General features: G+C 42.0%; 1 pseudogene; it reads right to left on the minus strand.

Moving 5' to 3' along the window:
- The window catches only part of LOC101735133, a 198146-nt pseudogene that overhangs the window by 55341 nt on the left and 123789 nt on the right, over positions 1–19016 (minus strand).

The following is a 19016-nucleotide window of genomic DNA, read 5'->3' on the forward strand; positions in this document are numbered from 1 at the left end:
TCAGCCAACCAGCCAGGTATTTAGAGCGATGTCTGCCAAATTACGAGCATAATTACATGGTAGTGGGTGACAGAAAAGATTGGTGATCTTAAGAAGCCTGTGTGATTAGAGAAGAAAGGCAGAACGCGTTGGGTGTGCGAGGCGAGGCAGCGATCCAATTCACACACAAAGATGTTTTCTGGAGGGAAGCCTATCTAATTGCTGACTCCTTCTTTTCCTCTTCTTCCAACGGCCCTTAATGCTAAGGCAATACCCCGGTGCCCCGCAGCAACTACACATCCTCGGATAAATGCAGCCCACACAGTCACACTCGCTAACGGCCGGCTATAATTTGTTTTACATTAGTAGAAATAGAAAGGGCTGAACATATCATTATTTTACTCTATGAACATCGTCTGCGTTCGGTAAAAGTGTAAGTGGTGAATGTATTACTATGAATGAATGGCACAGCTACCAGTGATACTGATTTTTTTTATGGCTATTGTTCAGTTTAGACCCAAAGAGTCTAGAATCCTAATGAAAGGCAGCGGGACCTTAGAAATCCTAGTTTGTTGGGGCCTCCTGGCCTCTGCAGAACCTTATGTGTAAGCTGAAAGGATTCCCCCAGACCCAGACTTATACAGGTAGGGGAGCCGTTATCCAGAATGCTCGGGACCTGGGGTTTTCCATAATTCGGATCTCCTACCTTAAGTCTACTAAAAAGATTATTTAAACAGTAATTAAACCCAATAGGACTGTTCTGCCCCCAATAAGGGGTAATTATATCTTAGTTGGGATCAAGTACAGGTACTGTTTTATTATTACAGAGAAAAGGGAATCATTTAACCATTAAATAAACCCAATAGGGCTGTTCTGCCCCAATAAGGGGTAATTATATCTTAGTTGGGATCAAGTACAGGTACTGTTTTATTATTACAGAGAAAAGGGAATCATTTAAACATGAAAAACCCAATAGGGCTGTTCTGCCCCCAATAAGGGATAATTATATCTTAGTTGGTATCAAGTACAGGTACTGTTTTATTATTACAGAGAAAAGGGAATCATTTAACCATTAAATAAACCCAATAGGGCTGTTCTGCCCCCAATAAGGGGTAATTATATCTTAGTTGGGATCAAGTACAGGTACTGTTTTATTATTACAGAGAAAAGGGAATCATTTAACCATTAAATAAACCCAATAGGGCTGTTCTGCCCCCAATAAGGGGTAATTATATCTTAGTTGGGATCAAGTACAAAGTACTGTTTTATTACAGAGAAAAAGGAAATCATGTTGGAAAATTAGAATTATATGCTTATAATGGAGTATATGGGAGATGGCCTTTCCTTAATTCGGAACTTTCTGGATAATGGGTTTCCAGATAAGGAGTCCAATACCTGTACTGTTAAATCAGTCTTAATTTAGACTGGCCTTGGCAACTTCTTGGCAAGGTCCACTGGTTCAACTAGACTAGAGCTGGAACTGCTTGTCAGGCCTTAGGTTACTATTATTAGGATTGGGGTTTTAGAACTTGGAGCCCTAGACAATACTGGGATTTTCAATGCTCCCTCTCTGGGTCCTAAGTATGTTGAATGATGTTTTCAGGGGTATTTTAAGAACAGTGTGAGAGCCATGGGTTAGACCAGTGTTCCCCAACCAGTGGCTCAGGGGGAAACATGTTGCTCCCCAACCCCTTGGGTGTTGCTCCCAGTGCCCCCAAACCAGGGAGTTATTTTTGAATTCCTGACTTGGGGGCAAGTTTTGGTTGAATAAAAACAAGATTTCCTACCAAAGAAAGCCCCTGTAAGCTGATAGGGTGCATAGAGGCTGCCTATTAGCCAATCACAGCCCTTATTTGGCTCCTCCATGAACTTTTAAGGTGCTTGTGTTGCTCCCCAAGTCTTTTTATATTTGACTGAGGCTCAGGTTGGGGTCCCCTGGGTTAGACCAAGGAATAGGTATGAAATGCATCAGGTATTTTGTTTACATCCTTTGAATCCCTTAAAAAATATTCTCTCCATCTGTTTTCAATTTGAAGAAACAGTAACATAATTTTAGTTTATACCCCGCCCCCCTCCCATGAATGGACTGACATTGTCACATGGAATAAAGTTCTCTGATGTGTTTTGGGTTGAGCAGAAGGCCTGGAAGTCCACACTAAGAGCAGCGTACAGACCTGTTTCCACATTTCCACCTTTTCCTGTTTCTTCTAGTGCTGCTCCCTTATTGTTGGGTAATGTGGTTTATTTCATTGCTACCAGTCCTGATTCCAGGTTTCAAAGGAAAGAGTAAACTCTCAGTGCAACACAATGAATGCACACCTTTGTATGGCTTGACTATCTAAGAACAATTGTCTTCTGCAAAGTTACCCTTGTAACCTCTGATATTAAAGAGATTGTTCACCTTTAAGTTAACTATTAAGGTCCCCATACATGGGCCGATAGTAGCTGCTGATATCGGTCCCTTAAGCTGGCCATACACCTGGCGATCCGACGCTGTTTCGTACGACCATCGGTCGCACGAAACATCGTCAGATCCGCCACACACCATTCAGGGCTGAATCGGCAGGTAAGGAGGTAGAAACAATAGGATTTCTACCTCCTTCTGCCGATTCAGCTCTGAAGGGAGAATTTTGGTCAGGCGCCTTCTATGGCGCCCGATCAAAATTTTCTAACCTGGCCGATCGACGAGCCGACCGATTTCAGCAGCTTCCTGCGACATCGGTCGGCTCGCTGACATACCATACACGCACCGATTATCGTACGAAACGAGGTTTCGTACGATAATATCGGTGCGTGTATGGCCACCTTTAGACAGATTCGGCAGCTAATCGGCCCATGTATGTGGACTACCAACGAGCCTGCCCGACCGATATCTGGCCTGAAATCGGCCAGATCTCGATCCGGCAGGTTAGAAAATCTAGGTGGATCGGGGACCGCATCGGCTCGTTGATACGGTCCCCGGACCGACTTCTCCTATGCCCATCGCTGTCATCCGATCGTTTGGCCCCAGGGCCAAACGATCTAATTTCCCTGGATTCTCCCAATATCTCCCACCTGTAGGGGGGGATATCAGGAGAAGATCCGCTCGCTTAGCGACATCGCCAAGCGAGCGGATCTGCCGGTGTATGGGGACCTTTAGTATGACATAGAATGCCCAATTCTAATCATCATTATTTTTTTAAATAGTTTTTTTTAATTATTGGCCACCTTCTAAATCTTTCCAACTTTCAAATGGGCTCACTGACCCCGGCAGTCAAAAAAACTATTACTCTGTGAAGCTACAATTTTATTACTACTGTTACTTATTATTACTTATTTTTCTAGCTAGGTCCTGTTCATATACCACTGCCTCATTGCTAAGGTAATTTGAACCCTAGCAACCAGATAACAGCTGAACAAAAAGTGAATTAGTTATAAAACTTCACTTATTAAAAAATGAAGACTAACTGCAGATTGTCATAGATTATTATTTTTTACATCAGTGATCCCCAGCCAGTGGCTCACAAGCAACATGTTGCTCCCCAACCCCTTGGATGTTGCTCCCAGTGGCCTCAAAGCAGGGGCTTATTTTTAAATTCCTGACTTGAAGACAAGTTGTGGTTGAATAAAAACCAGGGGTACTGCCAAACTGCCAGTCCACATAGGGGCTGCCAAATAACCAATCACAGCCCTTATTTGGCACTTCTGGAACCTTTTTCATGCTTGTGTTGTTCCCAACTATAGGTATGAAAGGTTGGGAACCCCTGCTCTACATCATACTAAAAGGTAAATCTGGTGTTTTACTGTGATAAAAACATTTTTTTGAGAAGGACAATAGAGACCTGTTTTCTGAGAGAAGACACATTACCATCTATTACAATCCCTTTCAACAAGAAAGAGTACATGCAGATATAAATATCTTATATCCTGTATGTATGATAACTTGGAACCCTATATGTTACTGGTAAATCTGATACTGGTCTTACAGGTCACTGGTTCTAAGTCATGCCCTTGTGACCCAACACTGCATGTTTCCTAGATCTCCATAGAGCAGCTCATGTGGGTGAGGAAATGGATGGCTAAATGCTAATAAAACCATCTGTAATATTGACTGATCACCTGTACTGCTATGTGGGGGTCAATGTGTAGAGCCACAAGCACATGCCATGCATTCTTAAATGCTTTAAGCACAGAGACTGTGTGTACGATGTACCTGTGCTTTACCCTATGTGTAGTTGTGATCATGTTTACAGAGTTTAAGTTATAGAGCGGAGACCCTACATTTTTGTTTTACCTATCAGCGACATTTCAAATTTAAAAAGAGTTGGTGAGCAACACAGGCAAGAACATATACCTGGGGGTGCCAAATAAGGGCTGTGATTGGTTATTTGCTAGCCCTTATGTGGACTGGCAGCCTCTGTTTGACATTACACTTGGTTTTTATGCAACCAAACTTTGCCTCCATGCCAGAAATTCAAAAAGAAGCACCTTCTTCAAGGCTTCTGGGAGCAACATCCAAGGATTGGTGAACAACATGTTGCTCCTGAGCCATTGTTGGGGATCACTGTTATAGAGTATCTGCCAAAAATGCATTTTTTAGAGACCATGGTAGAGCCTCCTGTTCCCATAGGTACCACAGCAGTGTTAGTTTTGGACTTTTTGGAAGCTCCACTTTACAGTCCACTGTTGTCTTGTCTTTAGTACAAGGTTACAGATGTAATATTTTACTTTCCTAGAGAATATATAGGATAGTAAATATATGTTCAACTCAAACCTCACATTAGATGGCCTTCATGTTGAGCATTGAGGAATATATAGGAAAATCTGTCCAACTTTTTCATATATAGTGGGATAGCTATTCACTATACAACATGTTGTATAGATGATGATCATAATTTTAATGATAAACAATGATAATAACATTATGATGTCATCAAATAAGATTAGTGAACATTCTGGGGTTTATAAAAATCTCTCTATCCAGCTTTTGGGCCTCCAGTTTGAAAGCCCTGGGAAAGAATAAATAAATATTTAGCTCAAATCTCATCCTAACTGACCATCTCGCTTTTCACCTCTATCCATTTCTTTAGGTTCCTCCAATGGGGCGAGGGCAACAGTTTAGGAACTTATGGGATACATGGATGGAATGCTGGTCATTGGTCGCCTCATTGTCATGGCTTCCAAAGTAGTGCACTGAATGATGAACTGCAGATGGTATATCTAGCATGATAGGAGAGACATCACAACACACATTATTAGCCCAACATTTTCTACCCCATCACTACTTATTCTTACTTTAGTATAATTTTTATTTAGATTGTAAGCTCTTGTACTTCATTCTGTTATCCCTGATACGTGGTTCTGAAAAATATAGGAGGTCTGCACTTTTCTTATACAAATATCTTATTGCTCTAATCTGTATTTTTGAAGATACATAAATGGGGGGGGGGGGGGTCTCTAGTACAAGTGCGCTCAATTAAAGAAAACCTACCGCCCAACACGTGTGAAGGGGTAATCTAGAAATTGTATAAATATTTATTCAGCATTTTTCATGCTTTTATACAACTCAAGATAACTCAAAGTGATGTGCTGTTTGTAACTAGTCCTCTTCGGCTCTGATAAGCCTCTGATCTCCTAAAGTCGATTCCTGCTGGGCTTCACAATAGCCTTACAATAGGAGGCCAGGAAGCAAAGTGAAGACTACAAAGAGAATTTGCATCCCTAAGAACACGGGCGGAACTATGCACAGAGCAGGGCACCGGGGGCCAGAAACATTAGAGGGCCCGCTTTATTTGATTGTGGGGGAGGTTATTCTAATTTCTGACAAACTATGGGCGAGGGGCCTCAAACCATTGTGTTGCAATGAGGCCCTTCTTAGTTGGCCCCCAACTTTCTTCTAATGAATTGTTACTATCTTTTTAGAGACCTGAGGATTAAAGGGGCATAAAGTGCTATGACACCCCATGTCTACACCCCTTTATTATATTTATGCGCAAGTTTCCCCAAGGCCCAAGGTAGCAGTTGCTACAGGGTTCCCCAGCATCTATAGGTGCACTTATGCATTATTCTTATGAAGAGCAGTGCAAGGAGCCTATTTGGGCACAAGAACCTTTAATAAATAAACAATAAATGTACAGCCTTGCGTCCATTTTGGACTGCGGCTAGTTTACACTTGTGTTCATGAAGAGGACCTATTATATGCTCTATTATTTCTCCTCCCTTGTGTATTCAGCCCTTCTTTTGATAGCTATAGACCTTAATGAACTTAGCCCAAGCAGTTTGGCTCACCATGTTATTTGAGTTTGACATAATTTACTTAATTATAAAACCACCTCATTCGGAGACTATAAGCTCTCTCCTCTTTCCAGTGTTGGCAATTCTCCACCCTGTGGAGAGCCAGTGGTCTTTTTTGTCACTTCCAGTCCACGGTGACATCACTTTCAATTATGCATACCTGGGTGGGGTGGCATACGGTTAGCGGGCCAGGGTGGAGTGACAGGTGTGGGTCAGGTTGAGGGTCAGTGGGTCTGGGTTGGGCACAGGTCTGCTGACCAGTAGAGGTGAGCGAATCTATTCTGTTTTGCTTTGATGAAAATTTTTCAAACATGCTAAAAAATTTGCAGGAGTAGGAAACCCTGAAATTATCTCCAGCTTGAAGGTGTTGGTGGCCCCAGGGGCAATAGTTGCACTTGCATGTGAGAAGGCAGGATGTACCCACAGGCACCAAATGTGACTATAGGGCAGGAGAGACTTTGAGTGAAAGTACAGGTATGGGACCTATTATCCAGAATCTTTCTGTAATTTGGATCTCCATACCTTAAGTCTGCTAAAACATCATTTATTGAATAAACCCAATAGGATTGTTTTGCCCCAGTAAGGGGTAATTATATCTTAGTTGGGATCAAGTACAGGTACTGTTTTATTATTACAGAGAAAAGGGAATCATTTAACCATGAAATAAACCCAATAGGGCTGTTCTGCCCCCAATAAGGGGTAATTATATCTTAGTTGGGATCAAGTACAGGTACTGTTTTATTATTACAGAGAAAAGGGAATCATTTAACCATTAAATAAACCCAATAGGGCTGTTCTGCCCCAATAAGGGGTAATTATATCTTAGTTGGGATCAAGTACAGGTACTGTTTTATTATTACAGAGAAAAGGGAATCATTTAACCATTAAATAAACCCAATAGGATTGTTCTGCCCCCCAATAAGGGGTAATTATATCTTAGTTGGGATCAATTACAAGGTACTGTTTTATTATTACAGAGAAAAGGGAATCATTTAACCATTAAATAAACCCAATAGGGCTGTTCTGCCCCCAATAAGGGGTAATTATATCTTAGTTGGGATCAAGTACAGGTACTGTTTTATTATTACAGAGAAAAGGGAATCATTTAACCATTAAATAAACCCAATAGGGCTGTTCTGCCCCCAATAAGGGGTAATTATATCTTAGTTGGGATCAATTACAAGGTACTGTTTTATTATTACAGAGAAAAGGGAATCATTTAACCATTAAATAAACCCAATAGGGCTGTTCTGCCCCCAATAAGGGCTAATTATATCTTAGTTGGGATCAAGTACAAGGTACTGTTTTATTATTACAGAGAAAAAGGAAATAATTTTTAAAAATTTGCATTATTTGCTTATAATGGAGTCTATGGGAGACGGAACTTTCTGGATAACGAGTGTCCGTATAACGGATCCCATACCTGTATCTTTATAAAAAAAGGAGTCAATGTGTGTACCCACGGCATCCATATATGTGCGACTGTAACGACAATAGCACTTGGGAATGAGCCCTTGGAAAAACTACACATACAGGCAGCAGGACTCTTTCTACCATTATAATCATTGATTTCAATTTCCTTTTTCTTGCCTCAACCGTGGAGTGTTTTTTTTTTTTTTTTTTTTTTTTTTTTTTTTTTTTTATCACAGATCGGAGGAATTTAGCAAATTGCCACATTTCAAAGGGATCTGTTAGTAGAGGAACATCTATCAGTGGTATCGACTCGCTGAGTATTCACTTTGTGTTTCCTGCAGTTATCAGATTTCTGCCTTATGTCCTCAGCGGAGTCTATAAGAGACTCTTTATCCCTTTAATCTGCTGAGCATGTATTCCTCCATATCACATAGCACTCTCAGTAGGAAACCTTCAAACAGATAGCTCAGGTCAGCAAGCCACAGGAATGACTGGGAGATAGGATCCTTGTTACCGTATTTCCTTGCCCTATGGCAGAGGTCAGGGAGCAGATGATCATTAGTTACTCTGATGACCTAAAGAAAACGCTAAGGCAGATGGGTGGTGCCTGAGGGCCACTTTGTTTCCAGGGCAGGATTGATGGAAGAGATTTGCTGTGTTCTGTTGGGAAGATCTAGTTGTATTTGCTATGTTTAATACACACACACATCAAACATGGCCAAACATTTGGCATAGCTGACGCATTTAAGGGCACTACAACGCCCAACCTTCAGCACTTGAGGGACGTTGGGAGCAACAGTGTCACATTACAACTCTTGGAGGTCTTCGGTTTTGCCATCCCTGGTGTACACACAGCACATTAGACCCATTATTGTAACATAAAAGAGACTTGCCATCTGTTGTACAACTACAAATCCCACTATTCTGGGCCAGATGTTGGGAGAAATGGATTTTGCAGGGATAGTCCAGTTATTTTGCCTGGAGGGATCGGAATGACAGGGGCAGCTACTGTTTGGCTCTCTGACTAATGGTAGCAAGAAAGGTTTGATATATCTGGATAGTAGTAGACATTATTCTTGGATCTGAATTCGAGATAAAGATTATACTATTTGTAAATATTATGTGCTCAATTCTTTTTTTTCCTTTTGAAAACTATAGGGATCATTCACAACCAGAACTAGTTGGAAATTGCACTTTGATCCTTTCAACTTGGAGTCAGGGGCTTATTGGTACTTGGGGACAGTATTTGGCTAACAATTCAGACCACAAACACATTGGTGCACCATTATAGATCTCCATTTGATTTAATGGCCTTGTGGCCCAGTGCATATGCGGCCCAATCTAGTAAATACTGATCATACCATCTATGCCCAGCTTTAGTCTTCCTTTGTGCTTAGTTGCCCACCTATCAGAACTTCCTGCACTATAATTTGTTTATATCCAATGAATTGTATGCCTTGGCCATCAGTAGGATTAGTTGTTGTTTTGACTAATAACACATCATAAATACTAATGAAGATAATGTTTCAAGTTCAAATGTTTCCCTGGGTTGTATAATACAGCCTCAGTTTCATTTTTACTTTAGAAAGTGATCAGGTTTATAAATTAATATATCATGTAATTCATTGATTTGGTGTAGAATTCATTCTTCAGTGTAGAATATCCCATATATAAATATACCATAAGCAGCCCAAAGTAGTCGCCATATAGTCAGTTATTGTATTGATTAAAGAAAGGAGATGCATTTGTATAGGGCCAAAACCCGTGGGACTCATGGGTTTACAAGTGGGTCGGGCGGTTCGGGCTGAACTTTCCACAGTTCTTGTGGGTTGCTGGTGGGTTTAAGCCCTTCCAAAATATAACCCCTGGCTACCAATGTTTTAGGGGGTCCCTGGCTACCAATGTTTTAGGGGGCCCTGGCACCCAATGTTTTAGGGGGCCCTGGCTACCAATGTTTTAGGGGGCCCTAGCTACCAATGTTTTAGGGGGCCCTGGATACCAATGTTTTAGGGGGCCCTGGCTACCAATGTTTTAGGGGGCCCCAGCTACCAATGTTTTAGGGGGCCCCGGCTACCAATGTTTTAGGGGGCCCCGGCTACCAATGTTTTAGGGGGCCCTAGCTACCAATGTTTTAGGGGGCCCTGGCTACCAATATTTTAGGGGGCCCTGGCACCCAATGTTTTAGGGGGTCCTGGCACCCAATGTTTTAGGGGGGACATGGCTACCAATGTTTTAGAGGGCCCTGGCCACCAATATTTTAGGGGGCCCTGGCTACCAATGTCTGTCAGTGTCCTTTGTACTGATGGGAGGGGTCACTGGGGGAGGGGCCATTGGGGGGCAGGGCGTGGAAGGAGGGGGCCCAGAAAATGTTGTTGTGAGGGGCCCCCGTGATTTCTGATGGCGGCCCTGGAGGGCAGATTAGGGTCTGGTGTCAGCAAAATGTCAATATCACTAAAGGGAATATGTGCAAATAAAGGGCAGGTGTTTAGGAGCAAAACATAAATAATATAAATGATATAATATATAAAATTTGCAAATGCAGCTTGCAAAGTGCAAAAAACTATGATTTTTGCACTTAGTACCCTGTCTGTGTTCTGCCGCACTTTATCCTTGAAGGGCAGGCAGCTACATTCTCCACCACTTGGTGCTTTTGCACTTGCCCCCAAGGTAAAAGTAAATGCCACTCAGAATAACTGAACCCCCAGGCCAACATGCAAACCCTTCTGCCTCCACTCCCCCAAATGCTAGAATATTCTGGAAACCTTGCTATATTTCCCCATGTATTTTTATGTAACAACATTCCTTTCATTGGCTAGCAAGTCATATGCAGGTATAAGTTTTCCCTTAATAAAAACTTTATATACACGCAGTCCTGTGAATGCCCATTATTCATACAAATACATGTACCTCGCACATATCTGCAAAATAAAAAGGGGGGCCCCCAGGCTACGTGTTAGCTAGCGCACTGGGCTTACGCTCTTTTATACACAGCAATGAGCAATGACATCACATTTTGGCAGAACGTATCTATTTTTGCATTAAAACAAAAGAATTCCAACTTTTTTTTTCCCCATTTCGCATTTTGAGCTTGAAAGTTGCGTTTTTTTTTTTTTCTTTTGTACCGTACATACAGTAGGAAAGGGAAAATGCTGTGTTCTAAGAGGTATTAGGCAACAGCGCTATAGGAATATTAGGAATCCATTTCTCATTAAAGTCGCTCTACGGTTGCACGGATTGTTTTTCCAGAGTCCCCGGTGCCCAGTAAAGCAGCGCGGTGCGAAGAGAAAAAAAACGCATTTGACTATTTAGTGGATCTTGCTGTGGGATTATTACTATTACCTAATGTTTCCATACTGAGTTACTGTAAAAGCACTATAAATGGCACCTTTCATGGGCCAGGAGGGGTTTTTTTTGCTTTTTTTTTTGGAGCAGAGCGCTGTGTTTTTGTAGCTTATTGGTGGAATCCCTTTCTTCACTAAAAATATTCCTTCTGTCTGGGAACGCTTATAAAAGAAGGATTTTCCAATACACAAATGGGAGCCGTGCCTGTAACATTTAACAGGATTATAATGGGCATAAATATTTGTCGAGCATGAGAGATTTTTTTTTCTTAAAGGGACATTATACCTTTAGTACAGGTATGGGATCCCTTATCCGGAAACCCATTATCCAGAAAGCTCTGAATTATGGAAAGCCCATCTCCCATAGACTCCATTTTAATCAAATAATTTAGAATTTTAAAACTGATTTCCTTTTTCTCTGTAGTAATAAAACAGTATTAATGAATGTTTTATTGATTTTTTTAGTAGACTTAAGGTATGGAGATCCAAATTACGGACACACTCCTTATCCGGAATACCCTTGGTCCCCAGCATTCTGGATAACGGGTCCTATACCTGTATAGAGTAATAGTGTCATGCAGCATTGGACTTACAGTACTTATCTCTGTACAATCAGGGAGCTCATTTAGTTGCCCCTATTGCTGCTTACTTAGGTTTCTGTGGCTATTTGCCCCTGGCCACACCCACAGCTAGCACCATAAAAAGGGCTGGGCCAAATCATGCTTTTGAGTTGGGCCCCAAGCTGATCACACAGAGGCCATGTAGAAAATCTTTGTAATGGGACCCCATCCACATTGAACATGGTCCTGGACCAATGGGACTTTTTAGCCTAATAACTGATGTGGCCAGGCCTTGTTTAGACATTGGTCAAAAAGGCTGTTGTTGTGGCTCCAGGCCAATAAGCAGCAAACTGAGTCAGGAGTGGCCAAGTGAGCAGCCAATATCATTCTGTGCATGGCCAACTTTTGCTTTGCAGGATGAGTGATAGGAGGCCATATTGAAGGCTGACCAGCCTGACCCAACTGTAGGTTAGGGAAGACTGCAATGATGCCTTCCCACAGCTTCCCAACCCCATTATGAATACAGCACTGCTGAACGCTGGTCTCTCCACTCTGTGTTGGACCACAGAGACCTGCAGCAATTCTTATAAGTGCAGGGCATTGTGCATGTTTTTTGCACTTTGCATTCTAAAAATGCTAAAAGAAGCCACAACTGATCCTGCATCCCACCCAGCCTATGTGAGGGACTTATGAACTGCCAGGGTAAAAAAGTTGGATTTAGTTAACTATTAAATATCTAAAGTTGAGTATTGTACTGTATGTATATCTTTATTTATAAAGCGCTACTTATGTACGCAGCGCTGTACAGTAGAATTCATTAATACAAACAGGGGGTTATTAAGATAATAATAGATAAATACAAAGTATAACAATAAATACAAATAAATACAAGATACAGTTGAAATAAATTAAGAGTCAAAGACACAAGAGGATGGAGGTCCCTGCCCCGTAGAGCTTACAGTCTATATGGAGTATTATGAACAAATGGGCAAACAGAACTTACCTGTTTAATCACTCACTTGTGTTTGGGTTGTTTTTAATAATAGGTATTGAGATCCATCCATTCCCACTGTTTAGTCGGGGTAGGTAGGGCTCTGCAGGGGTAGTAGGATCATGTATTCTGTAAATAGGATAACTTGGGTGCCCTACCCGACTGAATTAAGGCCAGTGCCCCATTCTTGGTTGCTAAAGAGTCATGTATTTATGGCCATGGTTGAGTTTGGAGTGGGGATAGAGTGGGTTCATATTAAAATAGTTCCGGAGGTGAAACAGTTGGAGCGGTACTATATTTGAGCCTTTTAAACAAACCAGGAGGAATTCATATCAAAATGCCTTTTAATAACTGATTATCCAATAGGTATCTACTGACTTTCTGCAGCCTTGATTGGTGTATGGACCCAATGTGACTGCCTTACCAATTGCCTGTGGTTGATCCATTTACTGTTCAATGTGGTGAATGCTCCACTCAGCCTGATCGGAGACCACAGCCCATGTATTTAATATATTTACAACAAATTGCAATTAAAGATATTTAGTCAACAACGTTACTGGAAAAATCCCGAAACATTGCTACGGTCTGGACTGAATCTGCCCATAAAACCCTGAGACTTTGCTACGAGCCATGTGTCTCAGACTATAAGGGTTCCTGGCTTAGTCAAATCTAAACATTGGTGGTTGCCCTGTGCTCTTTGTGGCCGCCGTCCTTAGAGGCCAAAGCACATTTGCTAAATACTCCTTAAGACTACATTGAACACTACTGTTCATACATAGGTTTGCTTGATAAATATCCCTTTTGTGTTTCTAGGCATGGCCGTGATTTGACCATAGAGCTCTGTCTCGTCTGGTCAAATCACAGACACGCTATTACATAGGTCACCCTGTGTGGAGCCTCGGGGCCTGTCTTGAGGCCTCGTTCTCCTAAATATCCCATTTAGACTCTTGTCTGTTAAAAATCAAATGCTCCGCATTGTACAAGGTTGGAGACCTTTCCTGGTGTAGCCATTCACAATGGCCCTTTTGTGCAAGCGGCGAGGGATGCGGCCAGCAAGGGATGTGGCTTCATTCAATTTCATTAATTCTTTAATTAGACGGCCGTATGGACAGGAAGTGAAAAAGAAAGTTTATTTTCTCTCTGGGAGACTGATATGATATATTTTCTCTTTGGGAGTGATATTTCTAGAAGATGCCAAATAAAAGCCCCTATACCCTCCCCATTACCTATCAAGGGCCACAAGCCCCAAACCATTTTTGTTTTCACGTTCAGCATTCGCATGTTGGCATTTTATTCATTAAAGTCTGATTTTAATGTAGAGCAGGTATCTGCCCAGAAGCTACAGGTATGGGATCCCTTATCCGGAAACCCATTATCCAGAAAGTTCCGAATTACGGAAAGACCATCTCCCATAGACTCCATTATAAGCAAATACTGTAATTCTAATTTTTAAAAATGATTTCCTTTTTCTCTGTAATTATAAAACAGTACCTTGATCCCAACTAAGATATAATTACCCCTTATTGGGGGCAGAACAGCCTTATTGGGTTTATTTAATGGTTAAATGATTCCCTTTTCTCTGTAATAATAAAACAGTACCTGTACTTGATCCCAACTAAGATATAATTACCCCTTATTGGGGGCAGAACAGTCCTATTGGGTTTATTTAATGGTTAAATGATTCCCTTTTCTCTGTAATAATAAAACAGTACCTGTACTTGATCCCAACTAAGATATAATTACCCCTTATTGGGGGCAGAACAGCCCTATTGGGTTTATTTCATGGTTAAATGATTCCCTTTTCTCTGTAATAATAAAACAGTACCTGTACTTGATCCCAACTTAGATATAATTAATCCTTATTGGAGGCAGAACAAGCCTATTGGGTTTATTTAATTTTTAAATGATTTTTAGCAGACTTAAGTTATGGAGATCCAAATTACAGAAAGATCCCTTATCCGGAAAACCTCAGGTCCCAAGAATTCTGAATAACAGGTCCCATACCTGTACAGTAATAATGGGTATGTGTCCACTTTCATTATAGTTATTATATAAAACACAAATCGTTATTAACACTGCAGGTAACGCGCTTGCCCTTGCCTCAGCTTCAAACCAACCAAAAGAAAAGGGAATGTCCCTAGTAAGCGTATAAACTGCCTAATATTAACACAATGGAAATAGAAATGTGCTCAAAATGGCAACAATTAGCCCACGATAAAGAGACTTCTTGCTTCTCACCTTACGTTCTGGACTTTTGTGCCATTTGTGCCTTTAATAGTGCATGTATGTATGTATAGTTGTACTTCTATAGTGCTTATATACTATATTGTATGTAATAAATGAATAGAACAAACAGGGGTCAGTATAGTAATAAATACTAATATATACAACACAGTTACATTAAAGGGGTTATTTACCTAACTTGTTACAGAATAGACAATTATAACTTTTCAATTGGTCTTCATTTTTTATCTTTTATGGTTTTTGAATTATTTGCCTTCTTCTTCTGCCTCTTACCAACTTTTAGATAAGGGATTACTGACCCCGGCAGCCAAAAAACTATTTCTCTGTGTGGCTACAGTTTTATTCTGACTGTTAGTTTTTATTACTTACTTTTGTATTCAGGCCCTCTTGTGTTCATATTCCAGTCTCTTATTCAAATCAGTGCCTGGTTGTTAGGGTAATCAGCACCCTAGCAACCAGATAGCTGCTGAAATTCCAAACTGGAGCGCTGCTTCATTTAAAGCTAAATATTTCAAAAACTACAGGTAATAAAAAAAATGAAGACCAATTGAATATTGTTTAAGAATATCACTCTCTACATTATACTAAAAGTTAATTTAACTAATTAGTGCTAATCTAAGAGACAAGAGGATGGAGATCCCTGCCCATTAGACAGAGTCCACTACTATACCTACTATACCAACTATTTCATAGCCCCAGTCCCTTCCCAGAGGCTATTATCCCCCCACTGCTACTATAGGCACCATCTCTCCCTACTATACCTGCTATCCCACAGCCCCAGTCCCTTCCCAGAGGCTATTATCCCCCCACTGCTACTATAGGCACCATCTCTCCCTACTATACCTGCTATCCCACAGCCCCAGTCCCTTCCCAGAGGCTATTATCCCCCCCACTGCTACTATAGGCACCATCTCTCCCTACTATACCTGCTATCCCACAGCCCCAGTCCCTTCCCAGAGGCTATTATCCCACTGCTACTATAGGCACCATCTCTCCCTACTATACCTGCTATCCCACAGCCACAGTCCCTTCCCAGAGGCTATTATCCCCCCACTGCTACTATAGGCACCATCTCTCCCTACTATACCTGCTATCCCACAGCCCCAGTCCCTTCCCAGAGGCTATTATCCCCCACTGCTACTATAGGCACCATCTCTTCTTACTATACCTGCTATCCCACAGCCCCAGTCCCTTCCCAGAGGCTATTATCCCCCCACTGCTACTATAGGCACCATCTCTCCCTACTATACCTGCTATCCCACAGCCCCAGTCCCTTCCCAGAGGCTATTATCCCCCCACTGCTACTATAGGCACCATCTCTCCCTACTATACCTGCTATCCCACAGCCCCAGTCCCTTCCCAGAGGCTATTATCCCACTGCTACTATAGGCACCATCTCTCCCTACTATACCTGCTATCCCACAGCCCCAGTCCCTTCCCAGAGGCTATTATCCCCCCACTGCTACTATAGGCACCATCTCTCCCTACTATACCTGCTATCCCACAGCCCCAGTCCCTTCCCAGAGGCTATTATCCCCCACTGCTACTATAGGCACCCTCTCTCCCTACTATACCTGCTATCCCACAGCCCCAGTCCCTTCCCAGAGGCTATTATCCCCCCACTGCTACTATAGGCACCATCTCTCCCTACTATACCTGCTATCCCACAGCCCCAGTCCCTTCCCAGAGGCTATTATCCCTCGCTCAAAAACACCTCAAAAAAGCTATCATGTCTATCAAAGTTAAAACTTAAGCTCTATATTAAAAACAATATAAATATACAGTTTATGATATATCATTATGTGACTGATTCTATTATTCTTTGTAAAGGAACAATTTTAGTTATTTAATTAAGAATAGAAGCATGAAAAATCATTTCATTACTGCCTTACATTTATACAATAAACCTTAGACTCCAGTTACTTGAAGTTAAACAATGCCAAATCTATCATTTCCATGAATGAGGCTTGTGTGAGAAGCATTCACATGTGAGAGTGAAACCTATGTTAACTGTCAGAACCATTACACTTCTGTATCAGAGACGTGATGGCGCTGTGCATTTTCCTTCCCATAATAACTCACAACTCTACTTAAGCTTCAGTCTGATGGGACATGACTGTTTCATGACAAATTTGACCCAAAGAAGAAAAATACCTGTCTCCAAATGGGGCGTTGAACTGTCTACATAAATTGTGTTGACAGTCAGCCACTGCTCGCTGTTTAAATGTTAATCTAATGTAATTACACCAGGCTTATGTGCAGGGGAAGGAAATCACCAGTCATCAAACCATTGTTGACTGGGTTTAAAGGAGCAGTAAATCCCTGAAAGATTTCATACCCCCACATAGCTTTTTAAACCAATATGTACCCATATGGCATCTCTAGCCAATCCAAGTTCATTCCCTGATGCTCATATAACCATCATTCTGTATGGTTATGGCATCATCTTGCTTGGTTATGGCTAGGGATACCCAATACCCAATGGGCAGAACAACTTGTAGAGCTTCCTTAGACCACTCATGGTGCTCCTATAGACCATTGGGGAAAATACCATGAATAAAGAAGTTTACTTAACGTATGAAAGAATTTAATTGTAGTATAAGCTCCCATTAAGAAGGGTTCCGCCATGCTAAAAGATTTTGGGGAAAGAAGTGATCCTTCTCCTTTAAGAAAAATCAGCCCTGTTTGGCTCTTTGACCTTCACCAACTAAAACACACAGACGGGACCAAACAACTATTTTGTGTACCCTTTGCTTTCCAGAGCGTTATATTCATGAAATATTGGACATCTGGCCGTGGCAGATGGTCCAATGAGACTAAAATGCTACAAGTAGTCCAAGCAGGACATTATAGATGCTCTCTCAGTCTGGATACAGTTACAGTAGGAACAAAGGATCCTTTATACGTTGGTTAATGAGTTGTGAGATTTCTTTAAATTTCTATTCTGGTCACACATTTCATATTCACTAACATTGATCACGTCATAGGGAAGCCTTATTTCAACAAGGACCCAGAAGGTCCATTAATATATATATATATACACGAGTAATGCATTAGTGAATTGCTAAATTGCTTTCATGGGATCTAACGTTCATTTGAAAAGGAAATAACGGTTATAATTTTATTACTGTGGTTCTCCCCAAAGAATAAAGCCACAGCTTGCAGATGTAATCAAATCATATCAAGCTTGATGCTCTTAGACGTTTGTGGTGTAGTTGGCCATGGTTGTGATGTATGCAACATTGGCAATGGGCAGGTTCCATTAACATATGATGGAAGGCAGAGGAAGGCAGGGTCTTTGCACTTCTGGCTGGAGTTTTTGTAAATGACCCTTAATGAATCCCATATATATTGTAGGGTCCACAGGAATCTGTTCAATGGCCTCATCTGACTTGTTGGCCTTGAGGGCCTCCCTTAGAGCCCAGGCACAGAGCACTTGTATGTAGGCCAATAGCCTAGGCCGGCTGTACTCTACTAAAATGCTGCTCAAGTTGCAGAGCTGTTGAGTGCAAGGCAGCCCTTTAGTTAATGCTTGCCATTGTAGGGGGCATTCCTAGGTGGGCATTACATGGGATGCCTATGTGCCCCTTTTGAATATAAAGTTGCCAGGGTCAGATTGGGGTGTATGAGGCCCAGCAGGGCTGCCACCCCAGGCCCCCCGCATCTCCCCTGGGGCCCCCCCGCCACCCTCTAACCCACCACCAGTCCCTTCCGATCCACACATACCTTATACTTACTGTTGCTACGATTGGGGGAGGGCAGTGGGGGAGCAATGGGGGAGGACAGGCAGGGATTGGGTGTGGGTCGCTGGGCCCACCAGGTTTTTTTTGCCTCCAGCCCAGTATGACCATGAAGACTGCTGGGCAAAGTGCAAATATCAGGGCACTATGAGCCTCTTCTTTGTACTTTGTACCCTGCCCACAGTTTTATGAGCTTTCCTGAGTTTCAGAAGTGACACTTAAGGTGGCCATACACGGGCAGATCTGCTCGCTTGGCGATGTCGCCAAGCGAGCGGATCTTCACCCGATATCCCCACCTACGGGTGGCGATATCGGGGAGGCATGTCGGTGAATTCGATCGTTTGGCCCTGGGGCCAAACGATCGAATTCTGCAAGTGGCAATGGGGCAGTCGGTTCAGGGACCGCATCAACGAGCCAATGCGGTCCCCGATCCGACAGGATTTTCTAACCTGGCCAACCGATATCTGGCCAATTT

Source organism: Xenopus tropicalis, chromosome 5 (genome assembly GCF_000004195.4).
Source record: "Xenopus tropicalis strain Nigerian chromosome 5, UCB_Xtro_10.0, whole genome shotgun sequence".
Taxonomy (NCBI): Eukaryota; Metazoa; Chordata; class Amphibia; order Anura; family Pipidae; genus Xenopus; species Xenopus tropicalis.